General features: G+C 40.4%; 1 protein-coding gene across 4 annotated transcripts in view; it reads right to left on the minus strand.

The window, feature by feature from the left end:
• The window catches only part of NRCAM (neuronal cell adhesion molecule), a 155,832-nt gene extending 129,206 nt beyond the window's left edge, over positions 1 to 26,626 (minus strand). For all 4 annotated transcript variants that reach the window (XM_027657948.1, XM_027657941.1, XM_027657933.1 and 1 more), the window contains exon 1: positions 26,465 to 26,626. The gene's annotated coding sequence lies outside the window, so the exon portion shown is untranslated. The remainder of the gene's footprint in view (positions 1 to 26,464) is intronic.
• Positions 26,627 to 26,713: the final 87 nt, after the last annotated feature.

A 26,713-nucleotide genomic window follows, 5' to 3' on the forward strand; every position in this document is an offset into this window, starting at 1 on the left:
CTACAGAACAATAATGACAACTTACTGAAATAGGCTGAAAGCAGCAAAGTTGTTTAGCTTTCCCTAACAAGTATCATATGAAATGCAGCAGAGGAAAAAAAAAAAAAAAACCCACACAGGTTTTTCAGTAACTCATTACTAATGACTTAAGAAATTAGAATACCTATCAAGCATTAATCATGACTGAAAATGGTGACATTACATGGAAGCATAACAAGATTTTTCTCTTGATTTAGGAGAGATTAGACAGGAGGGAAACATGAAAGGAAGTCATAAGAATCCCTGTTGAGCCTGACAACCAAGTTCTGTTTTCCATGTCTTTCCATACTTCAATAAACATGAAATGAAAGGTTTACATTTCTGTAAGGCAAAAAAGCCCACCTTGAAACACCACACCTTTTTCTCATACCTTAAAAAGTATTCCACTGTTCAACCTTCGGCTACAAATGCATATTCTGAAGTTTTCCATTACACATTTCAACCGCTTTTCTCCATTTAAAAACCTTTCCTTCTTGAAGTGTATGGTTTCTTAGACCTAGTAGCATGAACAACAACCAACCAAAAATGCCCAAAACAAACAAAAATTACACTACAACTCCTGCTTTAAAAGCTAAGTAGAATGGGAAAATCTAGACAAACTTAGGCTTTGGTTGGAACTGCAAAAACCAACTGGGATTTTTCTCTCTCCCTGTTTCATCTAGGCAACCAAGTGTTTAGCCAAGCCTTCTAACTTCACTGAAATTTAAAACTCTAAATTCCAAAAAGCAGATCAGAAAAAAAACTTCTGTCCTAGATTTCAGGTAACTTTTTCACAGGAGGTGGAGGGTCTTCCTACTTCACATGCCCAGTGAAGTTATTACTTTTTTTTGAGTTGGGTTTGGAAAACAGGATGGCAGGTAGTCATTTGGGATTCCAAGCATGGTGGAGACCACAACTATCTTATGCATATTAACACCACTGCAATCCTGGTTCAACACCCACTCCTCACTGACAGAGGATAACCCACCCTGTTCCCATACCCAGGGCACTGATCTCAGCCACATGGAGCCAATATGAGAGAACTGTCAATTCCTCTTGCCATAGCTGGGTCACTGCGTGCTCTAACGCACAGTCACCAGTACAGAAGGGGTCAGATACTCCTCCTCAGGGAAATCAGCAGGTCCAGAAGGTGTCATGTATTGCCGCCTAGGACATCGGGCTGGGCTAAGATACTTGTCTTGAAGGATAGACCATATAGTTTAGCCCCTGAATGATTTCTATGAAACTGCTATCAACAGGAAACATACAGGGAACAGTCCATGTTTCACAACTGGAAAACCTCACTACTCCCATCCTCTCCTCCCTCTTGAAGGAGCTTGAGAAACTTCCCTCTCTCATAAGTGAAGACGCACTTCTGACGCACTTTTTTTCTGTTTTCTTCTCTCTCATTTCTTAACCTCCACCCCCATTTATTACAAGCTACCCATACTTACTTTTCTTCTTAATGTTTGAACTGAGACAGTGTTCAGCCTCAGACTGTCTCAAAGAACTGTTATCTCTGACCGTGTGTCTCCACAGACATAATGGCACAGTGTAGCTACACCTGAAGCAGCTCAGGTGCTAGAAACCTTAACCTCCAGGGCAGTGAGGGACCAGACATTCACTCCCACAGTGACGACAGTTGGCCTCTTCTGAGGCCTGTGCTACTGCTCACGGTATTAGAGGCAGCTCAGCTCATTACAGGTGGGCTCAGCACCTGTATAGCCATGTAAAGCGGGTCTGTATGAAAATTTGCATATACCCAGCCTTTCAGATACCCCGTGAGGAACGGCACGCTCAGGTTCTCTGTGCTGACCTTGGGCTAGTAAATCCTGCCGAGCCTGGGGAGGCTGTGAGCAGTTAGACTAGCTCTCTGAACCTCGTGCTGGGATCTCAGGCTGCTTACTGGAGAGAGTTTAGATGTGCCCAGCTCCCTGAACTCCAAGAGAGCTTGTCAGCTTCACATTTAATGCATGAATGCATAAGGCTGGCTTAGATCTAACACTGAACCTAAGCCAAACTCCTCCTGGCACTTGCTGAAGACTGAAGAGCAGAAACACCCTATCAGGAGACAGCAGGAGATGGTTTGAGTCCAGGCAGGGCCGTGGATAAGCCCTGACTGGGAACCTTTTGTTCTGCTGCAGCCTCTCTGACCCAGCTCATCCAGCCTTCCACCTCAGATGGACAATTCAGCCTCTTCCCTGTCCAGGCTAACACTTGTCCACTCTAGAAGCAGCTTGCTATGATCTTACAAACAAACAAAAATGCCAAGGTGTACAAAGTTTTTACCTTACAAGAACAGACATAATTTAGTTTTACACTGTGAATGAGAACAGGTTTTCCCAGTAAAATACTAAGAGCAGTAAAATTATTTCCCAGTGATAAGCACTTTTGTAGATTAAAAACCTATATGTTTTTCCTAGATTAATGATTAATTAAACAAACAAAATAAGCTTAAAAATAACCATTAAGTTTATTTTGAAACACAGTATTAAAATACCAAAATTGAGTATCACTAAAATTAAGCCTCATTTAATAAGCCACAAATGCTTATGGCAACATGTTCATGAATCACTGAACTACATTCATACTCTGCAATCATTTTCGTACTCTGAAATTGAGGAATAGGAGGTTTCCACAGAAGGTTTCCACACGAAACACCAAGCCAAAACAAAACTGATAACAGTACTTATCATACTGATAAGCAAATGTTTTCAGTACCAAACAAATAAATTCTCTGGTGAAGTAAATCATGATTCAATTCCCACTGTCGGTAACAGTACAAACTCTAACACATGCACATCCATAAATCTAAGAGCAAGTTCTCTCAGAGTTCCCGAGTCCAGCAGATCACAGGCAGGTATAGATCACAGTCAGGTATCTTTATTCCAGCCAAACTGCTTTTTTTTGGTTGATGGAAGCAGGAGTAAATTCAGAGGTAGGTTTCTGTGCTAGTGGCTGAGAAGTTTACAGTTCCTCACATTCGACATTCCTCATACCTATACTGAAGTGAGTGAGTACTAACTAATCACTAGCATAAAAGTTCTTGGTCTAAAAATGGTCACTTTAACTGAAAACTAATAGTCCAGATCACATAAACCAACGAAAACAGGTACCTGCCCATCTCAGACTCACACGAGCTTTGCTGCCCAATGCCACAGGGCAAGTCACACCTGGGCAGGTCAAGCAAAGGGAACAGGGCCCTGTGCAGTCACAGAACAAGCAAGGACTTCAGGAGTTTTTATTCTACCTTACTTCTTTCACAGTAGGCCCGATGACTGCTCCCAGATGGTGAATTAGAGCTCTGTCTGATAAAATAGATCTTGTCTGACATAAATCTGTGATGTAACACAAGATGTAGGTGACAACCTATGGAGCATAGGAAAACAGTAAAGGGGAAGGGTCACAAGCCTATTTTCTGGGGCAGGACCAAAAAAGGTGTCATTTCCCCATCCCTGAACTTCTGCATCTCCAGGCAGGAAATCCACAGTTCCCCTCTGTTCACAGACGCTTCCTAGAGTTTCACACCCATCCCCATACATATTTATGAGTTTTTCAGAAGCCATTAGGTAGATAATTCAACCCCTTTTGATGAACACACAAGCCTTTTTCAGTCGATCAACTCAAAAATTTACTATCATTGCAAGTGTGTAAGATTGACCTTCAGGATAAACTGCAGATTCAACATTACTTCTAATTGCACCCAAGACATCCCAGTTCAGAAGATGAACACTACACACAGTATGACTTTTTTAAAAAATGTAAAAAATTCTGGCTCTAACGGATATAAATCAACTACAGAATTAAGATTATTAAGTCTTCTAAAACCCAAGATTTTTTAAAATCCTTTTTTTTTAAGAAACCAAGATTTAGTTACAACAGATAATTGCTCTCAAATCCAAATAAAAATTATAATGATCAAGTAACACCTAGGGGTAATATGAATTTAATAGTTCATCTCCTAATCAAGTTTGTCTTATTAAGTTTTGTTGTATTTCATTTTAATTGTATTTTAATGAAATCTGCAGCACAGCCCAGTAAGACTAAAGTAGGTTACTGTGCTGAGATGAACTGCCTCAGGAAAACTGGGGAAAAAGGAGTTGGGACAGACTCCTCTTCAGTAGTGCATCGTGCTGCCTCCATCTGTCAGCTCGATTCTTTACCAGCATGTCTGTGATCACAGAGATGGTACGACAACAGCCTGTTACACATTTAATTAATCCAGCCCAGGAAAAGAATATGGGAGAACTCTGCATTGTGTTTTCATTGCACATTTCTTTGATAAGAAAGAGACTGAGGGAAAACCTCTCACACATGAGGCTACTCCCCTAGAGACAATGTGGACTCTTTACATTACCCTTCGAAGTATATAAACATGAGCCTGAAAGTAACAGTGCACGAGAAAGATGCCACAGGAGCAACACTAAACACTTCAGATTACCCTGAGACCAAGATTCTTGGGGCAGGGAGGAGGGCACACAGCAAGCTCACTGCCCTGGACTTCAGGAAAGCAAACTCTGGCCTCTTCAGTGGCCTGCTTGGTAGAGTAGCATGGGATAAAGCTCTGGCGGAAAGAGGAGCCCAAGAAAGCTGGTTAATATTCAAAGATGACATCCTCCAAGCTCAGAAGTAATGCATCCCAACAAAGAGGGCAAAAACACAGGAGGTCTGCATGGAATAATGAGCTCCTGGACAAACTCAAAGACAAAAAGGAAGGCTGCAGAGGGCAGAAGTAGGGATAGGTAGCCTGAGAGGAATACAGCGAGATTGTCTAAGCCACCAGGGATCAGGTTAGGAAAGTTAAAGCCTTGATAGAATTAAATCTGTCCAGGGATGTCAAAGGCGACCAAAAAAGCTTCTATAGGTAAGTCTGCAATAAAAAGAAGACCAGGGGAAATGTGGGCCCTCTCCAGAAAGAAATGGGAGACCTGGTTACATGGGACATGGAAAAAGCTGAGGTACTCAACAACTTTTTTGCCTCAGTCTCCACCAGCAACTGCTCCAGCCACACCACCCAAGTCACAGAGGGCAAAGGTAGAGGCTGGGAGAATAAAGAACCACCCACTGTAGGCGAAGATCAGGTCTGAGACCATCTAAAGCACCTGAAGGCGTACAAGTCCATGGGACCTGATGAGATGAATCTGCAGGTCTTTAGGGAACTGACGGATGAACCTGCTAAGCCACTATCCATCATATTTGAGTAGACATGGCAGCACAATGAAGTTCCCACCGATTGGAAAGGGGGAAACAAAACTCACATTTTTAAAAAGGGAAAAAAGGAAGACCCATGGAACTACTGGCCAACCTCATCTCTGTGCCTGGCAGGATCATGAGGCAGATACTCCTAGAAACTATTACCTGGAAGATAATTGGTGACAGCCAACGTGGCTTCACTAAGGGCAAATTTTATGGTCTTCTATGATGTTACAATGCAAAGGTATTTTCTTGTTCTCGTTTTGAATTTTGTCCTTAAGACAACACAATTCTCTCCATGTGGTTTTCCTGTTATTTTTTTCCATGTTTTTCTAGTCTGAAGACTGTGTGTACTCTCAATACAGCTGAAAACATTTTTAGTTCTCCACTTCTTCCACACTTCTTTGAATAAAATCTTTTAGTATCTTGCCACTACTAGTCACTTACCATCCCTTGAGAGCTCTGAAGTTTCATTTTCTGATTGCCTCCAACTGTCTGTTCTTTCTTACTTTCCTGCACAATGAGACCCTTACACTTACACTGACTAACAAAGGGAAGGAAGAAATATAGAACAAAGATGGCTATGTGCAATTTACTAGAAACTTGAATCATAAGAGAAAAAATACACACTCAAAAGACTACATTATAGCAAGGAATTACTGCCAGTCCAACTCAGCACATAACAACCAACGCACTGCAAAACCAGAAAAGCCTCTACACATGCAACTATTTAAAAAGAAGTCTGAGTCACTCAGCTTTCTCAACATGACTATGCAGAAGGACAGTGTTGTCAGGCCGCCCCAAAGTTAAAGCTTTTTCGATACAAGAAAAGGGTGGGAATGCACTTAAAAGTCAAGCATGATCACTGAGAGTACTGAGTCATACTCCTCATGGCAGGAGGCTCTGCCCTGCAGCCTGAGCTGCCTCTTCTCCCCCTCTACAGCCTGGTTTTGTGGCCTGGCAGCTGCTCTCACACCCAAAACAATACATCATCACTCCACAGACAACTTACCACTTCTTAAATTTGATACATTTTAGTTTTTCTGCTTTTATGATGCAAAGGTAAGTAACATTTGATAAAAGAATGTGCTCAGAATGACCTCATCTTCAACTGTCAGCATATATTAAATCAGCAACTGAAGGTGAACAAGTGTCTGTATAAAAATTATACAAAACTGTGACTTATCATTGAAGGATTACATCTCTGGGAGTGATACACCACATGCTTTTGAGTCATGTATTTATACCCTAAGTAATTAAAACAATAATTGTAAATCAGTCTGAATATGCATTTCCATTTTATAACAAGGTTGTTTCAATAGGTGAATTGAGCATAAAGATGTTTTGTTTCAAGTTTCAGTAGCTTAGAGTTAGTGGTGTCTCACAGCTTCAGTCCCTAATTTGGAACACCAAAGCAGGTTAAAACCACAGCAACCAGGAGACAGAGAAAGTGTATAACAGCAGTTATGGCTACTGAACACTGGTTGCTAAATGCAGACTAGGCATTAAGTAAGGGAGAGGAAAAAGTAAAAGGTTGGAGCCTTCATTATGGATTCAGCTTATTATAAAGGCATAGCTTTAAAATTCTAACTAGGTAATCATGTTAGAGGGAAGGGAAGCTACCCTGAATCCTGCAGGGATCCATGCTCAGGCCATTTACAAAAAAAATATTTTCTGCTAAATATTCTCTCTCTTACAATACATTTAGCACTTCTATTTAGCAGAGATACTAGCTTTTGCTCATATCTCTTACAAAGGGACTGGAATAAGCAGTGATTTGCAAATTAATTTATAGTAGCTTGTCCCTGACCATTAACAAGTTCGGACAGCTAGATGTGCTTGTGGAGAGACTTCCTAAATCAAGAGAGACCAACACCAGCTAGACACACTTGCCCTTTCTGACTGACCACAGCAGTAGGTCTACTAATCACAGAGATGAATGGATATGCAGTCTGTCAGAAAAGGGAACAAAGCTCCCTGCTCACTGGGTTAGGATGCTTCATTTGCATTATTCAAAGCAAAACAGCTCTTGTCAGGAGGTTTTTGACCACCCATTCTCTTTTATTTCAACGTGGAATTAGGTGATATTATCTACAGCTAATTGTTTGGATTCTTTGCACAGGCTGAGCAAGCAGTAACATAGGCTGGGCCACACTGGTTTAATACAGCTTTGGAAAACAGAAGGCTAGATCATCACCATACTCACATCCGCAGCGTAAAACAAACCCATGCCCTTTTGGTCAGAGTGCCGTGTCAGCCTCTTCAAGGAAAGACTGCATCCAGAGGGATCAAACTCAGCATTAGAGCGTAAAATTCCTAAAGTTGCCAGACCAACAGTTCTACCTCCCCAGGTGGAAAAGCATTCTTCTGCTTCTGGAGGTAAAAACAGCTCAGACAATGTACTAGTAGGAGATGTGGCAGTAGAGAACTTTCTAGACATTTGCTGCATTTACCTCAGCTCTGCTGGTAATCAACTCAGTGCCAATTTCTGGCTAATTTGTACCAGTGGGGTAGCTGGGGTTGATGGAATTCCACCTGAAGTCTGGAAACATGGGGGCCAAGCACTCCATGCTAAATTTCACGAGTTTGTGGTGTGCTGTTGGGAACTAGGCGAACTACCATCACACCTTTGAGATGCAGTCATCATCACCTTATATAAGAAGAAAGGAATTAAATCAGACTGTTCAAATTACTGCGGTATTACTCTGCTCTCCATTGCTGACAAAATCCTGGCAAGAATACTCTTGAACAGATTAATACCCACTATAGCAGAAGGAATTCTACCTGAAAGCCAGTGTGGTTTCAGAGCCAACAGGAGTACCACAGACATGGTATTTGTTCTCAGGCAACTGCAAGAGAAGTGTAGGGAACAGAACAAAGGTTTCTATGTAACCTTTGTTGATCTCACCAAGGCTTTCGATACTGTGAGTAGAAAAGGTCTATGGCAGATTTTGGAATGAAGGTTGTCCCCCCAAGTTCCTTAAAATGATCATCTCACTTCATGAGGATCAGCACGGCCAAGTCAGATATGGCAATGCACTTTCTGAGCCCTTTCTAATAAAGAATGGTGTGAAACAAGGCTGCGTTCTTGCACCAACTCTATTCACAACCTTTTTCAGCATGATGCTCCAAAGGGCCACGGCAGACCTCGATGATCAGGATGGTATCTACATCCAATACCATACTGATGGAAGCCTTTTCAACATAAGGCGACTGAAGGCCCACACTAAGACCTTAAATCATCTTGTCTGGGAGCTGCTTTATATTGATGACGCCATCCTTGTTGCACACACAGAAGCAGCTCTGCAGCATTTAACATCCTGCTTTGCAGATGCTGCTGAGCTTTTTGGGCTGGATGTCTATCAACCGGCACCTCTGGAAGTCTTCCATCATCCCCACATCACCATTGGTGAATCAGAGCTCAAATCAGAGATAGACAACAGGTTAGCAAAGGCATATAGTGCTTTTGGAAAACTGCATAAAAGAGTTTGGTGAAATAAACACTTGAAGAAAAGTACCAAGATCAGTGTTTACAGAGCCATAGTGCTGTCTACTCTCCTGTATGGTTCCGAATCGTGGGTCATCTACCGCCACCACCTGCGACTCCTAGAACGCTTCCATCAACGCTGCCTCCGTACAATCCTAAACATCCACTGGTCAGATTATGTGACCAATACATCTGTTCTAGAACAAGCAGCAGTCACAAGAATTGAGGCCATGTTGCTGAGAACACAGCTGCGTTGGGCAGGGCACATCTCCAGGATGAAGGACCACCGCCTCCCTAAGATCCTGCTTTATGGTGAACTTGCCATCGGCTGCCGCAAGAGAGGAGCCCCGAAGAGGAGATACAAGGACTCCCTGAAACAACATCTCAGCCTTGGACATATTGATCACCATAACTGGTCTACTCTGGCCTCAAATTGGGAGGTCTGGAGACACACCATCTATAACGCTTTTGCGGATGCTTTTGAGAACACACGCAGGATCACTCTCGAGAAGAAAAGACAACGCAGAAAGATTCGTGCCCTGCAGAATATACCACCTAAGGAGTCTTTCTGCTGTGCCTTTTGCAACTGAACCTTTCTATCTCGCATTGGCCTTTTTAGCCACCAGCGCGCTTTTAACAAATGTGGGTAGAGCCCTCCTCAAATCTTCCTTCGTGAAGACTAGCCATGATGATGACGTACCAGTGAGAAGAGCTGTTACATGCACCGTTTCTCTTAGTTATTTAAATGAGTTTCGGGGGTAAAGACATGGTAGAGGCTAACAGATGTCACTCTGAAGTGATACCTATTACACAGTTGTATGTTTACTCCCTCCTCGTATCAGTTGAAAGAAAAGGACATAATTTCTGATTTGAGGAAGTCAAACCTCCCCTTTGCATCACACTTCATACCAAGCCTGCCTGTGGCATGTGTGCTCTGCAGATTGCTCGGATGGAGCAAAAGGCAGCAGAAAGGGTTACAAGGGTTACTAGAGAAGAAAACCAAAGCCAACACCTGCAGCTCAACAGGCACAAGAGAGCCATCTCCTCCAGCAGCACTCTCACTCCAGGAGCGATCACCACTGCTGTTCTGTTCCCTCATGGTGCTGTTTCACAACCATTCACCTCGTACACATTTCAGGGTACGTACTGCAAAAGCCAAGAATCCCCACTAATTCCATCTATTCAAGAGCAGAGATGTAAAAGCCATGCAAATCACAGGTATGCCCTCGATCAGACTGTCATTTAAGAGCGGAGTGTACAAAGTCTTCAAGACTACTCCCTGTCTACTTGCAACTGAGGGGTACAGGGGAAGCTGTGCTTTATAAGAAGCCATGGGCTTTCTCAGCTGCTTCCTTGGTATTTAAGGAACATCAAACCTTTTATCTCTTTGAACATAAAGTGTATGTAATCACTCAAAAGGAGCTGTGCCTTTCAGCCAATTTTTACCAGAAATTATCAGTATCCTAAAATCCTGAAAGTCAGCATACAACTTCTCAGGTCTCATAAATAATCATCATTCCCCTCTGCAGAGCACATCAGCATCCATCTGAATACTCCCTAAAAATGGCAGATGGAGAATACCACAGGAATTTATCTTCTGAAAGGACAGGCTCTGATTATTTCTGTAACATTCAAACTCCTTATGGCCTGAAGCATTTGGGAGCTGTATTTTGGTGCTCACAGAACAGAGCTTCATATAAATGAAAACTAAGCCAGTGGGAAAATCATTTAGTTGTAATAAGAGATATGAACAGAAGTCACAGAATACAACCTTTATTCTTGAAAATAGAAAGAATGCAAGGTACAGCCTGGGGGGTTTTTCTTGCATATTTATGTGCAATACAAACACTTCACAGGTGCTTGAATCTTTTCTTCCGCCTCTTAAGTTTCTTCTTTTTCTTCCTTGTCTGTATATATTAAACATGCCTTGCAATGCAGGCATATGTTGCAATGCCAAATGTTTCCCTGGGAAAAATACTAGGGTAATAAAGATTTGGAAGAGGTCTGGTGCACAAACTAGAAGGTGTCAACATATTTGAATGAAACCAGGCATAAGTTATGTGTGAAATACACAAAAATTAAAACTAGTCTAGGGTTGATGAAAAAGCATACTTCCAGTTCAGTCTGTTAATAGGTAATCTTGGCTGCTGAGTATATCATACAATTTAGCTTTCCAAAAGGAAACATTACCATCGTAAGAGACTTTCTTATGCCTGTCTAATAGGGAGTGGCATATTTCAGGCATTCAGAGCATAAAGCAATGACAACAATGCAGAGTCACATGAAGTTGTTCTGCGCCAGCTGTGTAAGCTTCCCGAAATTTCATTCACCTAAAGGTCAAGAACTTGTGGTACTGCACATATGAGGCCTTTGAGAAAAGTTCAACTGCTTGTAAGATTTTCCTTGTGGTTCAGTACACAGCTAACATTTCACTGATTAGCTTGGCAATGTGACATGTTGTCCACATATGTTCTGCTGTGTAGGAAATGCACTTGGTCTTTTCTGCTGTTTTTGGAACCAAGTAGCTCTCTGCCACAGGCAAAAAGTTATAGGGGTATGATGGACTACAGCAATTTCTGATTTTACCTACACAAATCAGATTGTTTGTAACAATCCTGACTCAAGCAGCTATCCACCTTGAAAGTTATTTAAAAAATAATCACAATTCAGATTTTCAATTCATATTTTAATTCAAAAAATTGAAGTCATCTAACCTGACAATATCAAGGATTTGGAAAATGGTATTCTGCCAAGCCTAATCCTACTGTGCCCAGTTTTAAACAAACATACATAACCCAGCAAAATGTAGCCTCTGGCTTAAAAACAATCCTGTATTAAAGGCATAGGTAATCTGTCTTACATAATGCTATTTGCATTTTGTAATCCTGTTAAAAATACTTGTGACATCAAATCAATGCCTTCTAATCACGAAAGCAATATCCAAACCAGGACTCAGGTAGCAGAACTGGTTTTGGGCTTTTTCTTTATTTTATGAGTAGTCCTTGCAGCATTTGTGGTATACATAAACAGCACAGTGGTATAAACTGAAGTTTAGTCTTTTAGTACAAATATAAATTAGAGAATTATCACCACTTATCCTAGATAATTAAACTAGAGTCTAATGTTCCAGTCCAGTGAATTATTCACATCCATAGGATGGGACGGTAACACAAAGTTTTGCCACTTATAAGTGGCAAAGATTACAACTTTATGGTAGGAAGTTAATACTAAACCTTATCCCACTTAAATTCTGAACAGCAATTCAGTTTGTAGCATAATAAAGTCCCAGAATGTAGGTGGATGCCCAAATACACTGCACAAGTCCCAGTTCAGCCTTAGAATTTCCTAGAGAGTTGACTTCATTCACCCAGCTGCGCACACAGCACGTATTCTGGTTAGATAAACACTTAGTTTAACACACTACAGCTCTTTAAGTAGATGTGATTAACCTCCAAGAATTCTCTTGAAGAATTGCAAAAGTGAGAAATTATGGAGATCACAACAACTGAGAATCAGGAACAGTGATAATCCTGCCCACTTTCTCCTCAACCAGTCCCTCCACATACCTAAGGATGGGAGATCCAACTTCCAGTTCCACATGAGAATAGCTGATAGAGCAGGGCTGCTGATGGCTTATTACAGAATGCAGGCTCATTGGAGAGCTTAATCTAGCATACAAGATCTCCCATCCATTTGTTCCCTGTTGCACAGGGGCTCAGAGCAGATGGAAACTTTCACGAAGCATGCTCTGGGTCCCGGCAGCTGGAACCCAGAGCACAGAAGTGACTGAGATCCCATGAAGCCCAGGAAAAATACAGAACCAGGATCTCCCACTTCTTCTGTGCCCCAGTCACTGAGGAAAAAAAAGAGTGTTCTTTCTTTCAATACTTCTGAAATGTCTGCCCACAGAAGAATTATAGACAGACTTATTCTGAAATGGACAGAGGACATATAGAAGATTAGTTAAGGTTGGAAGAGATTTCTGGAAGTCACCTGGTTTAAACATTTGTCTCCCACTCTGTTCAGCACAAGAACAAATTCAGAATTAGATACAATATCCTAATGATTCCTTAATGTTTTTAATGAAAGAAAAACAAGTACTTCACTGGACTGGTCTTCAGAGAGTTCTTATTTTTCACCATGAAAAAAATGCTAAAATCAAAGTTCTGTTGGGCAGGCTGGCTTGTTACCCTATCCCAAACAGTTCAAATTCTGGTACAGCTGAGTTTAAATTATGAAGACAGGATTTTGTCACTCTTATTATGCACAAAAACAGAGAGAACACTATGTATCCTAGAGAGTCCAATAGGGTTCCAAGCCCTGAGCTGGTTTAAAGTCTGATGTTCTCTTTAAATTTGCAAATACAAGTGCTGCATGTCCTATCAAGTCTGGCATACACTTAGCATAACAACAAGCATCCTAAAGGTCTCATCTCTGATAGCAGCAAAAAGTAGATGCCTGAGGGAAAAGGATATGTTTGTGGCAATATTCTCCCAGTCTTCAACTGAAAGCTCAGAGGCCTGATGAAATTTCCCAGTGCTCAACTCTACTGCTATACTGCCTTGATAAAGTACTAACATTTTTACAACATTGTTGTCATCAGAATAAAGACATTCAGTTTCAGAAGCCATAGTACACTGTTTGAAACATCACACGCTGTTAGTGGCAATGGCTCTGAACTTAGCAATAAACACTAACATACAAACTACACTTAAGGCATAGTATACTTCCAGGAAAACAGTGCAATACCATAAAACTTTTCCAGAAACTTTTTAAAATACATATCAGTTCCTTTATTCTGATTTTACTATCAAATTATGGCCTAGACAAATATACTCTATATTGTGGCAAGATCTACAGAATTTATAATTGTAGAGAAAAATAAAATTAAATTCAAGGCACCCTATAGTTACCAGGTATCAGGGCTGGATCTGTGTGCACACTCAGCACATTCTGAAGCTCCCAGCAAGGACCAGGAACGGTTCAACTGAAATCTCTAAAAACAGTCCCTTGCAGTCCCCCTGCAGCTTGATGATTCACTGAACTCTCACCTACCTTTACAATAAAGCAGCTGGTAAACAGGACCTCTCCAGTTGGAAATAATGGACAGTCCCTGAAGCTTCCCCAGGCAGCTCCTGCTGTACATAGACCAACTGGCAGGAATTGCTTGCAAGCAATCTGAGGTCAAGAATCCAGCATTTCCAGAGACTCCCTAAGGCAACTGAAACTGTTCCTATTTACACAGAAATCGCCTGTATATATGCAAGACATCCAGGAAATGTTTTGTATAGAGCTTATTGTAAACCAAAAGAAACAGATCATGCATAATCAGCAGAAAATAGTTTGTGGAGCCTCATCTAATCCAGGCTACCATCACCATCTGGTAAAGGACCATCAGACTCTATTCAAGAGATTAGGTTGCCCAGATGAGCATTAGTCAACACAACAGAAAGCAGTCAAGTACTTTTCCCATCCACTCTTTACACAAACAGCTGTTCAACAATATTGGGAAATTTATTTGGAGACAAGGGATTACATTGTCTTTTTCAATGAAACATTATGGTCATCTTCCAACATTTGTCAACATATTAAGCCTACTTTGTCTGCATCCATGTTGCTTCCTTAATGATTTCCAGATTAAAGTTTTTAACACAATACCTAGAAATATTTGTTCTATCAAAGTTGCACTGAATTAAATGACAGAAAATGATCAAAAGCCCAATTCAAGCTTCAGATTAATCCTAGAGGCATTACTCCCATTTTACATTGGCATTAGAACAGAAAAAGTCAGCCAGACAGACATTTTCATGAAATTTTGAAGTAATAACACCAGATGGAAAAATAAAACTCCACACATTTCTCACAAATTTTTCTCAAAAAATGTAAATTATCTGTATCACCAATGTTCCTCCAAGTACTTTAAAATACCAACCAGACAGAATTAGAACAGTATTTCCCAAGTGAAGGGTGCATCTACCACTCATATTATAAATTCTCAGTCAAAGTGTGATCAACTTCTCAACTATGGCTTCTCAAAAAACCCATCCACTACAGCCAAGTTCGTTTTTATTTTGATTTCTTTTTTATGTACACTAAGTGATTCAACAGTTTTCCTATTCCTTAAAGGCTAGACATTTATACCATGACTGCTTTGAACTGATAGTGATGAGCAGCAGTACATCTTACAAACAGATTACACCCTAGGACCAGCTAGGATATGCTAGAATTGTGCTTGATATGAGCAATACAGTCATCGTCTCATAAGGTATTCCCACTCTCATCTCCTCCCCTCCAAGCATAGTTACATTTCAATTATCCAAGGCAGTAAATGAGTCAGATAACTATTTAAAAAAAAAAAAAAAAGCCATAGGGATAACATGTGTAGAGGTAATAAGTTACAGAAGAACACTCAACAGTATAACTGATATCAAAGTTACACTGTTGACTATGAATGGACACAAATCCATTCACTAATACGACCTCAGACCAGACAGCAGAGCATAAAAAATAACTCTCGTGCTCTCTGACCTAAGCTTACTCACAAGAAGTCAGTTTGGGCACTTCTACATTTATACATGTATATATACCTATATAAATATATATATATACACACACATATGTATAACTTGTAAAGTTAATACCTGACAAATAAGTAGAAATAAATTAACCTTAGGAGAAACCACAGCTTGGAGAATCAACAGGAATACATATAATGGAAAGCTTTTTATGTAAAGCTACTGTATGACAATACTTCTAACAATTACAACTTGCCGGTGTAACACTAAATCCACTATCAGTTCTCAGGACAATTGGCTGGATGCACAAGGGGTGCTCCACCCACACACACATCCTGCTGCAAAGTATAATGAAATAAAGTCTCAAAACTAATCATCTTTTGTCATCAAGCTTTGTATTTGTTAACCTAATTAATAACTTCATTACAAGAGAGTATCATCCATTCATGCTGAAGCCAGTGAGGACAACCTGGCCATGCTGATTCTCCAAACTCTAGATTAGTGCCATCTCCCTCCGCCATCTGCAGGATATAATTTCTTTACAGTACAGTTGTTAGCTTTCCAGTACTGAAACTACTGAAGCACTATTCAGGACTAAACTAGTTTGATCTATATTCCAAGTTTTTCTTTCCACATCCCCAATAAAATTAATCACCTCAAATGCAGCTTCATTAATAGCAAAGAAAACTTTTGATGAGTTAGGTACGCTACATGAAGTGCTTCTGAAAGTGGAATACTCATGCTAACCATGTCTTTTCACATGCTGTTTTTAAATTGTGGTACTGAACAGTAACATAATAAAACAGTAATATAATTCACCAATAATTGGACCAAGTTTTAATATTCTTTAAAAACATACATACTAAAAAACTGTATTACACAGTACCCATCACTTGTGTCTAGAAGCTCTAATCATACATTAGAGTCTCATTAGGACTGGCAGTGTATGGATAGATAGCTGCAGCCTCAAAGAACACAGAAATTTGCAAAATGATTTTATATGAAAACTCAAAACCTTTGCTGCTTAATGACTTCTAAGATACTTCAAAGTCTGACTATCTAATTACATTTAAGCATGTAAGCCTTCTTAAAAGGAAACTTTTAGTTTTGTTTTACAATTCTGTGCCTACTAACACACAATTGCACTCAAAGTAAGATTTACATACTAATTACTTGCCTATGCCTGAATAGCAGGTATTTAAAAATCTATCACAGGATAGTGGAAACAGCAATGAAGGGATAAAGAAGACAAAGGGACTAAAAAATGTTGCTCTTCTGGGTCCTACTTACAGACTGGCAACTGTTTCTTTTTGGGCTCTGCAAAAGTCTTTGTTTGAGGATTAGTGTTCGGAAATTGAATTACATTGCAAAGGTTGAGCTACATTTTCAGTTCTATCAGAAAAGAGAGGAGTTTTTTTTTTCCAATGATATTTGGTGTTAAAAATTATCAATAGCTCTATTTTGGATAGGAAATATTTAATGTTGAATGGTAATATATTGACAAGCATATAAAATATTTTAAATTTCAAGTCATATTTCAAGGCCAACACAATATCAATTTAGTTCCTTTTTTTTAATAATAAAACTACATTATTATTAAAACTGGGCAAAATTACTATACTTTTAATAAAACAATTCATTAATAAATGAAAATTCCTAATATCAAAAATTAAAGCAGTGCACTAGCTCATCATAGTGAATTATAAATTATTTCCCACAACCACGGATTTTTACCTCGGACCAATAAAAGAAAATATTTAACTATTTTTACAGACACGCTTTCAGAAACAGATGTCTCACTCCATCCTTTACCATCCAGGATAATCCAGGCACTCAATCTCAGGGATCAGCATTATTCTGTATCTTCAGAGAAATACATGCTTGTACTGTTTTACAATTTCATTTTAGCATTCTGGTACAATTAAGATCTGTGCAGAATAATCACTGGAGCCTAGCTCAAGACGCCATCAGTGAAAGGTCATTTTTCCATTTGTGAGCAGCAAGTCAAGGAACAGATGCCCAGTCTTTATGAGAAGAATCTTACAAATTACTTTTTTTAAACTTGATTCTTTGCTAATTCAGACAATACTTCAGAGTTTCGAGCATCATTCACTAAAACTGTAGCCTGAGGTTTTGTTTTAGTAGACAAATCATAGCTCTATTCTCTTAGTAGCTATTTGTATGTAATTAAATAGAGCTCTTCTCTTTGCTCTGTCTCCGCTTACTTTGTTATCTTCACATTTTCTTTTGGTTTCAGCACTTCTTCCCTCCTCACCCTTCCATTCCAAGCAATATGTCTTTTTATCAGTAGTCAAACCAGGAAGCTACTTATAAGTTTGCAATTTGAACTTTCTCATCTATCATAATAAAAATAATGGTATTTATTTTTTGGATCAGAGGTTGGACTTGATGATCTTGGAGGTCTTTTCCAACCCAATCTATTCTATGATTCTATGATTCTATTTACTTTAGCTTTCTGTCCTCAGTATGGTTAGTAACTGTTGGTGTCTTTCAGTATAATCGCAATTAAACTAAGGGAGTGGGGAAACTCACAGAAATGTTTGACTCTTTTAGGACAGCTTTACCTCAGAAAAGAAAACACACATATGTGTCTATATAACATAATGAACATAAAGACTAATCTTCCTCTTAATGTGAACTTTTGCATTAGCCCCAGCAGCCATTTAACTTCCCACAGAAGTTGCAGCTATTGCATGTGTTCTCAGCAATAGTGTTTCTGTCCCTGTATCCAAGGGACAGAATTGAGCCCTTGTAGAGAGTTGTCAAGTCTCATAACTTCAGCTGAACTTTAAAAAAAAAAAAGGTGCAAAAATCAATCAGCTATTAAGAGCAACTGTGCTTTCATGTTTCTAGGCTTCTAGATATAGAGAGTGGGGAAAAAATAGCTAGGACACATTAGACAAGTAAATGATTTATTAAAATTTGTATCTTCATAGCTAATTCCCATGACACTCTTTCAAGTGTCTGATGCTGTCAATTCTGCTAGTACATTTCCCTGGATGTGATGAGAAACCTACTCCTGTATTTCAATGCCAAGAGGGTGAGAAAGTTGCGAATTACGTAAAACTTTTAGAAGTAACTTGGAGAAATTCCTCCAGATAAAGTTTTGGGGATGGTCTGCAAACCATCTTACAAAGGACCTCTCCAGAAATCCTGCTATTAAGGGAACTGTGCCTGCTGGAAATGACAGTGGGGAGACTGGAAATCTAGGGCAGCATTTAAGGCTATTTTGATGATGCTTCACTCCAGCATACCTGGTAGAATTGAGATCCCCAGAGAGCAACCAAAGCTCTTAAGACATGCCTGTAAAGAATACTGTGACTTCGAAACAATGGGATAAAGGCTTTTCTTTCCTCGCAAAAACTCTCCAGGTTTTGGAGGAAGATAATTTAAAGACAGGATACTATTGTTGTAACTTGAGATAGTGCATAAGCAGTAAAAGCCAACACACTTTAATTAAACACCTACATTCCTACCAAGTAAGCTAAATGAAAATTACTAGCCATCATCTTTCACTAAAACCTACAATAGAGCATTCCTGAAAAAGGCTACTTTATTGAAGCATTTCATTTTAGGCCCATAATGTTAAATATTTTCCACAGTACTCTGAAGAGCAAAATTACCTACTTTAAAGGACATAAATGTTATTAATAAAAAGTAAAATATGAATATGCAAATCCTGAGGGATATCTGAGAAAACAGGAAATTTAATTCAGACAGATTCTTTATTCTTTCAACTACAAGGGAGAAACTACTGAGAATGGAGTGTACTTTCCATTTTCAAATTAAGACAGATACAGTCCTGAAAAACATGCTTGAATTAAAATTACTGGAATCAATAAGCAGGTAAATGAGTTAAGTTTAAGAACTCATTATTTACAGGTCAAACGACATGATCTGATGAACTGTTCTGACTTCCACTGGAAAAATACAAAACCACAAGTGAGTTCTAAGCAGATGTATTTACTTTCTTTTTCAACACTAAACATTATTATATTTTTGTCAATGTATGAAATTTTGTGCATCTATACTGTGTTATTTATTCAGTCATTATCTCACCGTATTTTTATAGGCACAGACACCTTTCTAAGGATTTTGTTTTGTAGTCACTAAACAATGTGTCTGCCCTCTGGTGGTCACACTCACATTTTTACCGTTTATATTGAGATTATATGTTTGGTACTGTCTAGGAAAGATGTTACAACTTGTAACACATTGAAATGTTGGCTACTAGACTCCAAGGTCCATAAATACATTAACTGCTTCTGAGGAAAAACATGGATATTTAAAACACGTTTGCACATTTAAAGGTGTCAGAGCTGCACTACTTAAAAACTTCTATACATATATAGTCACTCCAGTAGGCAAAAGGCAAGCCAATTATACATAAGGTACATACAGCTCCAATATGAAGGATGAGTTCCTTCACAACCCCAAAGTTGTCCCGAACACAAGTGCAGTATTACTGAGTTGTGGTAACAGTGGTAATAGTTCCCATCTGCCTCTATAACCTAATCAAACCTGGGCCTAGGGAATAATAATGACACCCGCATCAGAAAGAAGAGCTCAGAAGATTGTGGATTGTCTACAAGAACCTGAAGAACATAGCACAGAATCATCCAACATCATGTTGGAAGTGGATCTCAAGGATCATTTGGTTCAGCCTTTCTCGGCAAAAGCATGATCTAGACAAGATGGCCCCACAGCCTGTCCAGATGCATCTTAGAAGTGTTCAAAGTTGGGGAATCTACCTCTTCCCAGGGGAGATTACTCATTTGAGTAATTGGCTGACTGTTCTTATTGTGAAAAACTTTCCTCCTATGACCAATCAGTCTCACAAGGAGTAACTTGTACTCATTACCCCTCATCCTTCCATGTGAGTCCCTGTAAAAAGGGGGCTTCCATCTTCTTTATAGGCATCCCTTAAATACTGGAACATGATGCTAAGGTTTCCCCTAAGCCTTCTCTTTTCAAGGCTGAATAACCCAGTTCTCTCAGCCTTTTTTCACACCAAGCTTCTCAGTCCTTGGCTCTTCTCTGGCCCTCTCCAGCCTGTCCACATCCGTCTTATTTAGTGGGGACCAAATCTGCACACAGTATTCCAGGTGTGGCCTGACAAGCACTGACATTCCCCTTCCACCTTCATTGCCAAGATATTCCCTCTCTTTGGGCGTCTCTGAACTTCACTATAAATAAAGAAGTGTGTTGGTAAATGGAAGCAGGAATCCTTTATATTTGGTGAAAAGACCTTATCTTTGGTCACAAGGGCTCTTGTCTTCATAACTTACAGACTTGATCACTGCAATACTGAAATGGTTTCGTCACATTCCAGAGAAAGCAACTTCCTCAAAACAAGACAGGGCTCTACAACACATCATGATGCTGGCTTTGGCTTTTAGTGTTACTCAGAACTCAGTTCACTGTGTGGAAAAAGGGTTGTCATTGTGTCCTGAAATTATTTAACATCAGCAATAAAACCAAATCACACTGGAACCATTAAAATTGCTCTTAACTGAAAATGCTTGCCATACATAGAGAGAGCACAGCTCTTCACAGCAGCTGGAACAGAACACAAAACTTACAGGTCCAAGACTCAAGAATGCCTAAGAGGCCACAGTTTATTCAACACTGCATGCAAAGACTCCATTTCTGTTCTCTCTCTTAATGCAGAACTCCCCTCTTTTAAACTCACTCAAGTCCTGTACAGTTTTGAAAGGATGGGAAAGGAAAAGGCATGTGTCCCCCTTTTCTAGTTAGAACATGTTGATAGACAGCAAAATGGCTAGCACAGCTTATTAACATCTCACTTCAGCCCAAGAGAGAACCAGATTTTGAGTGTATGTTGCCATGTAACAAACACAACAAAATTACCTAATTCAGCTGAGAACTGACAATTAAGAAATGCCTTCCATTAAAAAAAAAAACCTAACAAACAAACAAAAAAAAAATCACACAAAAAACCCCCAGCAATGCAAGGGGATTTAACTTCCTATTATATATTACGTTTGCCCAGAGACCACAGCACTGGTCTACTCACAGAGGTGGCTTTGTGGAAGGGCCCACAGATTCCAGATTAGTCAAAGTGGCAGTAACAAAGTTACTAAACCTGTTTATGCCACCCAAAGAAGAGCTGTAGCCAAGCTATCACTTGAAAATTTTAAGAAGGAAGGCATATCAAGCACCTCCTGCATTTTAATTCCCCTAGAGATATGAACAGCAGCAGGGTCAGAAACCCCACTTTTTAGTCCTTCTAAACACTGAGAAATCATGAAAAGAACCATCTATCCTGTTACAAAGGGTAACGTTTGGTGTACAAGACTACTGACGAACAACGCTGAACTCTTAAATACTCTTGAAAAGTGGTCCTTCTCAAGGTTTTTTTTTCCCCTCTTCTTTTGAATTTTGTTCATTTCTACTATTCTGCCCATGCTATAATATTCAGTGGGGAAGACCTCCCCACTTAGCCAGCACCTATGTGCTGGTTGGTTAACTCCATAATATTGTTCTCCACCAGCAGAACTGTTCCCTGACTCCAAATTTGGTACAAAAGCTGGGTTTTGCACTAATTGATTACGTACACCTCCTTTGCACATGCACAGACACACACAGAGCCCTACAGTGTTGTGACATTGTAAAGGCAACTCCTTTACATGAACCCTCCAAATCATGTTGGACAAATAGACAGCACTGAAAACACAGAAACAAGAAAGTTAGAAGTGAGAGGCACAGATCAGAAAGACAAAGACAATCTGTACTCATGTATAAACACTGTGTATAAACACTGTCAGCTCCTCACTCAGGTAACAGTCTAAAGGAAAATGGTATGTTAATATTTGGTTGGCCGTCCAGAAAAACCTAATTAGTGGCCAAAGACTAACTCACACAACCAGGATGTTATGGATTGGCGTTTGTTTTCCTCAGACAAGCTGTTGAACAGTAACAATTACATACTTTAAACCAGAGGAAACTAAAAGGTCATGTATACCTAATGGTGCAGACAAACTATTAGGACAACTCAATTTCCATTGGGATGCATCCAAATTCAGCAGTCTTACATGAGTATTTACAGAATTTAGAGAGACTACATCTGTACTGATTCTGTCTGATTTAACTGATAATTTAGACAGCTAGTTCCTTTCTAATGAGGCTGTTTTTTAAAGTTATCACGTCCTCATAAGTTGAACTGGCCTTTTTTTCCTCTCTTGGCTATTTTTGTGCATCTGAGATGCTCTGCATCAAATGATGCTTTTTATATAAAGTTTAGTTGCTTAAAGTAGAATGGGGGTACTGTGAGCTCTTACAGAAACATTTTATAATTCAAGCTGTTATGCTTCCATACTAAAAAGTTAACAAGGGGAAAGCTGTAATCACATTATGAATTGAGCCATTTCAAAACCAAAACAGTGTAGGAAAACACTGTATTCACAAAATGAATACTAAGATACATTTATCTCAATTCATACAGCAAACCAAAAAAAAATTGAAAGCTTCTTAACAACAGTTAATAGAGGATCCAGATGAACATTTCTGTACTTATTCAACATTTACTAGACAGGAGAAGCTAAAGAGCAATCCAGAGCAGTATTTGCAATGCAATTAGGCTAGACAAGTAAGTCTGAATGTATGCCAGCTGCAGGGGTCTGCCCTTAATTCACACAATCAAATGTCTAGTGTGTCACACAGTGTCTAGCATCAGTATCTCCAGTATTAAAAGTCTCATCAGATATGTACTTGTTTACTGAGCATCTTAATCAGGGTCTGAGCACATATCTAGCTGTACCTTCTAGCAGTCTATGTGCCAGTCCATCACCATCTGTCAGTTAAAGCTTTCACAGACAGAAAAAAATCAATTCAAACAAATGTGTTCGGCACTCAAACTAAGCTATCATTCACATTTCAATATAAGACTTGAATTCCTTTTCAGTGTTCTTCAACTTTGACCCAGCTCTACCCCCTCCTTCACTGAAAAGGGCAAAGACAACAGCCCAGCAAGTGGGACAGGCAAAACAGACCTCCTTTGTTCACTTTTTCCCTTTCAGTTTTCTATTGAGGTAAATAACTGAAAGCTCAGCCAGCCTCCAGTAGCTCAGAAGAAAGCAATATAGCTAGCTTGCAACTATCCTTTCCTGGTTAACAAACTGTGGGACAAAACTTATGGTGCATCATGTTAATCTTATTACTGGAGATTAACTCTTTACAAATTCCCTTAATATTATATTTAGACAGTTTTCATAACTGCAGAATTTACAGTATCTTTAATACTGAACTGGATAGGCAATACACTTACTTACCAGCTTAAAATGCAACAAATTCTCACTGTGGAGAAAGTATAACTAAATTTTTTGAATACTAGCAGCCCACTCAGGAAGGCAAAATCAAATTCATTGCATATTGCCCAACACACAACTCCTACATCATTCCCTCATCTTACAGTACCGACATATATTTTCCTCTGTATGGCTTCCCATTTTAGCAACTCTGTTCATAAAACAGGACAAAATGAACAAGTCTGGTGAAAACTGTACAACAGAGTTTTACTGTATTATTTCAATGTAATGGAAGTTAAGTAACTACAATTCAAGGTGATTTGAGACAAATTAACAAAACTACAGATTAATAGCAATTCCACAGCTGCAGGCAAAACAGATTTAATTTTTAGGCTGACTGAGCTATTTGAGCTATGCAGTAATCTATTAACAAAATCCCAAACCCTTAGTGTATTTAGTATCTCTTATGTCCAGATACCATGGAGAGTCATTTCCCTAAAGCAGGACAAATGGGCAGACGTGCATTACCTTTTCTGAACTTGAAATCAGAATCCTCAAACCAATAAAATCTGACAATTAGAGAGACCCCAAGAAACTCTGACTTGATTACTAAAGCTTCTGCTGTCACCAGAGAGAAATAACAAAGTGCAACAAGCAAGCAGGAGGTATCAGTATGTATCACTGGATTTGTTATTCCATTTTCTGAAAATAAAGACTACTTAAAATAGCCAAATTTTCTTACTACAGTCCTTTTTATCAAACAAGCTGTGGTATATGTGATAAATAATACACTTTCTGCAAGAAGATAAGGAACGGTAACTAGGGTTCAGGTTCTGGAGATCTCATTCACCTTCAGCATTATTATTTTTGAGTATATTTACTGTAGCCAGTAACACTAATAACAGAACTAAGATATTAATACAAGTATGATTAGTTGTGGATTTATCTGTGAGTTGTGAAGAGGGTTTTAGCTCCATCCTTAACACCAGATGGTATATACCAACCCACCACCCAATATGGTCACACAGCTGTACAGATTCCCTTTAGCTACACTGCCTTTGCACAACCCCAAATGCAAATTCATTCAATGGATCCAGAGTTCTGTCAACAGCAAGCAGCTTTCTGGGTTTGCTTCTTCACATTCAATATTCTCAGAATATAACACTTTCCCAGTTCTGTTGATCTACCTAGAATATATCTATTGATATATTCTGGAAGCTAATTTTAGACACCCAAGAGAATTTCACGGTACTTTGAAATTCAAATAAGTAACTTTCACAGACTTCGGCATCAAACTCTTCAGCTACTCTGGTCACTTGCATTGCAAGTTCTATTCAAAACTAAACAAATGACTGAGGGGTATTCATAGGAATGATAACATCAAACAGGTTAGACAAATATTAGAAAGACACTGCACCTGCAAGCCAGTTTTCTGACTTCTAGATTCTTCGAGCAAGTATGTAACACTATACTATCTTTCTCTTTCCAGCTGATACCCTTTGCCAAAGAACACCAGCAAGATCCCCCTCTTGGCATATAAACTGCTCTCAAACTCAAAATAGTCTAGATGCCTTCTGATGTTGTACAGTGACCTGTTTTATGCACAGACCCACATAACTACTATCTATAAATTATCACATCTACTACATTAAATTATGGAAGATGTTGAAATGATTAAAAGTGCATCTGTTACATACAATGAAGTCTTCAGGTTTCATCTACCTTTCCCTCAATATACCTAAGAATCAAAATGACAGACACAGAGAAAGAAATGCACAAAGACAGGGAATATTAGAAAAAAAGAAACCCAGGTAGTTAATACTGCCTTCTTGAGTCAGTAGGAGGTTGGTTTTAATAAACACCAAAAAGCTGGAGCTTTATGGATAAAAGAACATCTTGTCATGATCTATAGGTTCCATTATAGAGTTAAATATCACATTTTCCATTGTTTTCATCCAACTACATGTCGTAGTTCAAACTACTACACTACATAAAGAGGTAAGCAATAGCATTCCTCTCACAGAGTACCTGTCAATATGGAACAGCCTTATTGACTGGGCTGAAGCACACTATGATCTCAAATATTTAAACAGCTCGGATTTATTAATCAGGTGCTGTTTACACTTAGATTCCGAAGTCTTGGTTTAAACACATTTCAGACTTCAAAACTAACACACCTATGCTAAAGAGTTCAACGGCGGCTGCCAGTTTTGTCAATTATTAGTTTACAGCCTAACAGGCAAGTGCACTCTCTGCCCAGACTTGGCCGTGATATTCTGCATTAATTGTAATCAAGAATCAAAAAAAGAGAAAGCAAGAAAAGCCCAGCATCCATACACATTGTAGCTATTTCATATCTAAATAGCATCGCATTTGTAACGGGGGAAAAAAAGAGGGGGGATGATAAATAAAGGCGCAAGAGCCGAAACGCGGAGCGCGGCACTTCAGCACCGACAGCTCCTTCCCCGCACACGCCCGGTCCTCGCCCCCGCCGGGCAGCGCACGAAATGGCGACCGAGCCCGCCCGGGGATGTGGCCGCGTCGCAGCCGCGGAGCGTCCCCGCCCGGCCCGGCCGGGACCGACCCCCCCCCCGCCCGGGAGGTGCCACCCGCCGCCGCAGCAACAAAGCCCCGCAGCGGCCCCGCGGCACCGGGCGGGCTCACCAGGTGCCTCCTCGCCCGGCCCCTCGGAGGAGCCGCGGCACCCGCGGCGGACGGGCGGCTCCTCGGCGCTGCGGGGGGCTGTGACACCGGCGGTGCGGGGGCTGGCGGCGGTGCAAGGGCTGATACCGGCGGTACGGGGGGATGTGACACGGGCGGTGCGCGGGAACGACACCTGCGGTGCGGGGGGATGGATGACAGCAGCGGCGCGGGGGGATGTGATACCGGCGCGGCGGCGGGCGCGGCACCTCCCGCAGCGTGATGCGCGGCGCGGCGACAGGGACTGCCAGGCCAGTACTCACGGGAAGGTGCGGCCCCTCCGCCCGGGGAGAAGAGGGTCAAGAGGGTACCCGCGCTCTTCCTCTTGCTGCTCTTGCTGCTCTGCCTCCTCCTCCTCTCCTGCTGCTGCTGCTGCCCGCTCGGCAGCCCGGCGAGAAGAGCCGCGGCGGGCGCGCTCCCGCGCTATCCCCTCCCCGGCGCCCCCGCCCCCGCCGCGCCGCGGGGTAGGCGCGCTCCCGCGCGGGGGCGGGGAAGGCGCGCGCATCTGCGCG

Source organism: Corapipo altera, unplaced genomic scaffold (genome assembly GCF_003945725.1).
Source record: "Corapipo altera isolate COAL_440 unplaced genomic scaffold, ASM394572v1 1, whole genome shotgun sequence".
NCBI classification, from domain to species: Eukaryota; Metazoa; Chordata; class Aves; order Passeriformes; family Pipridae; genus Corapipo; species Corapipo altera.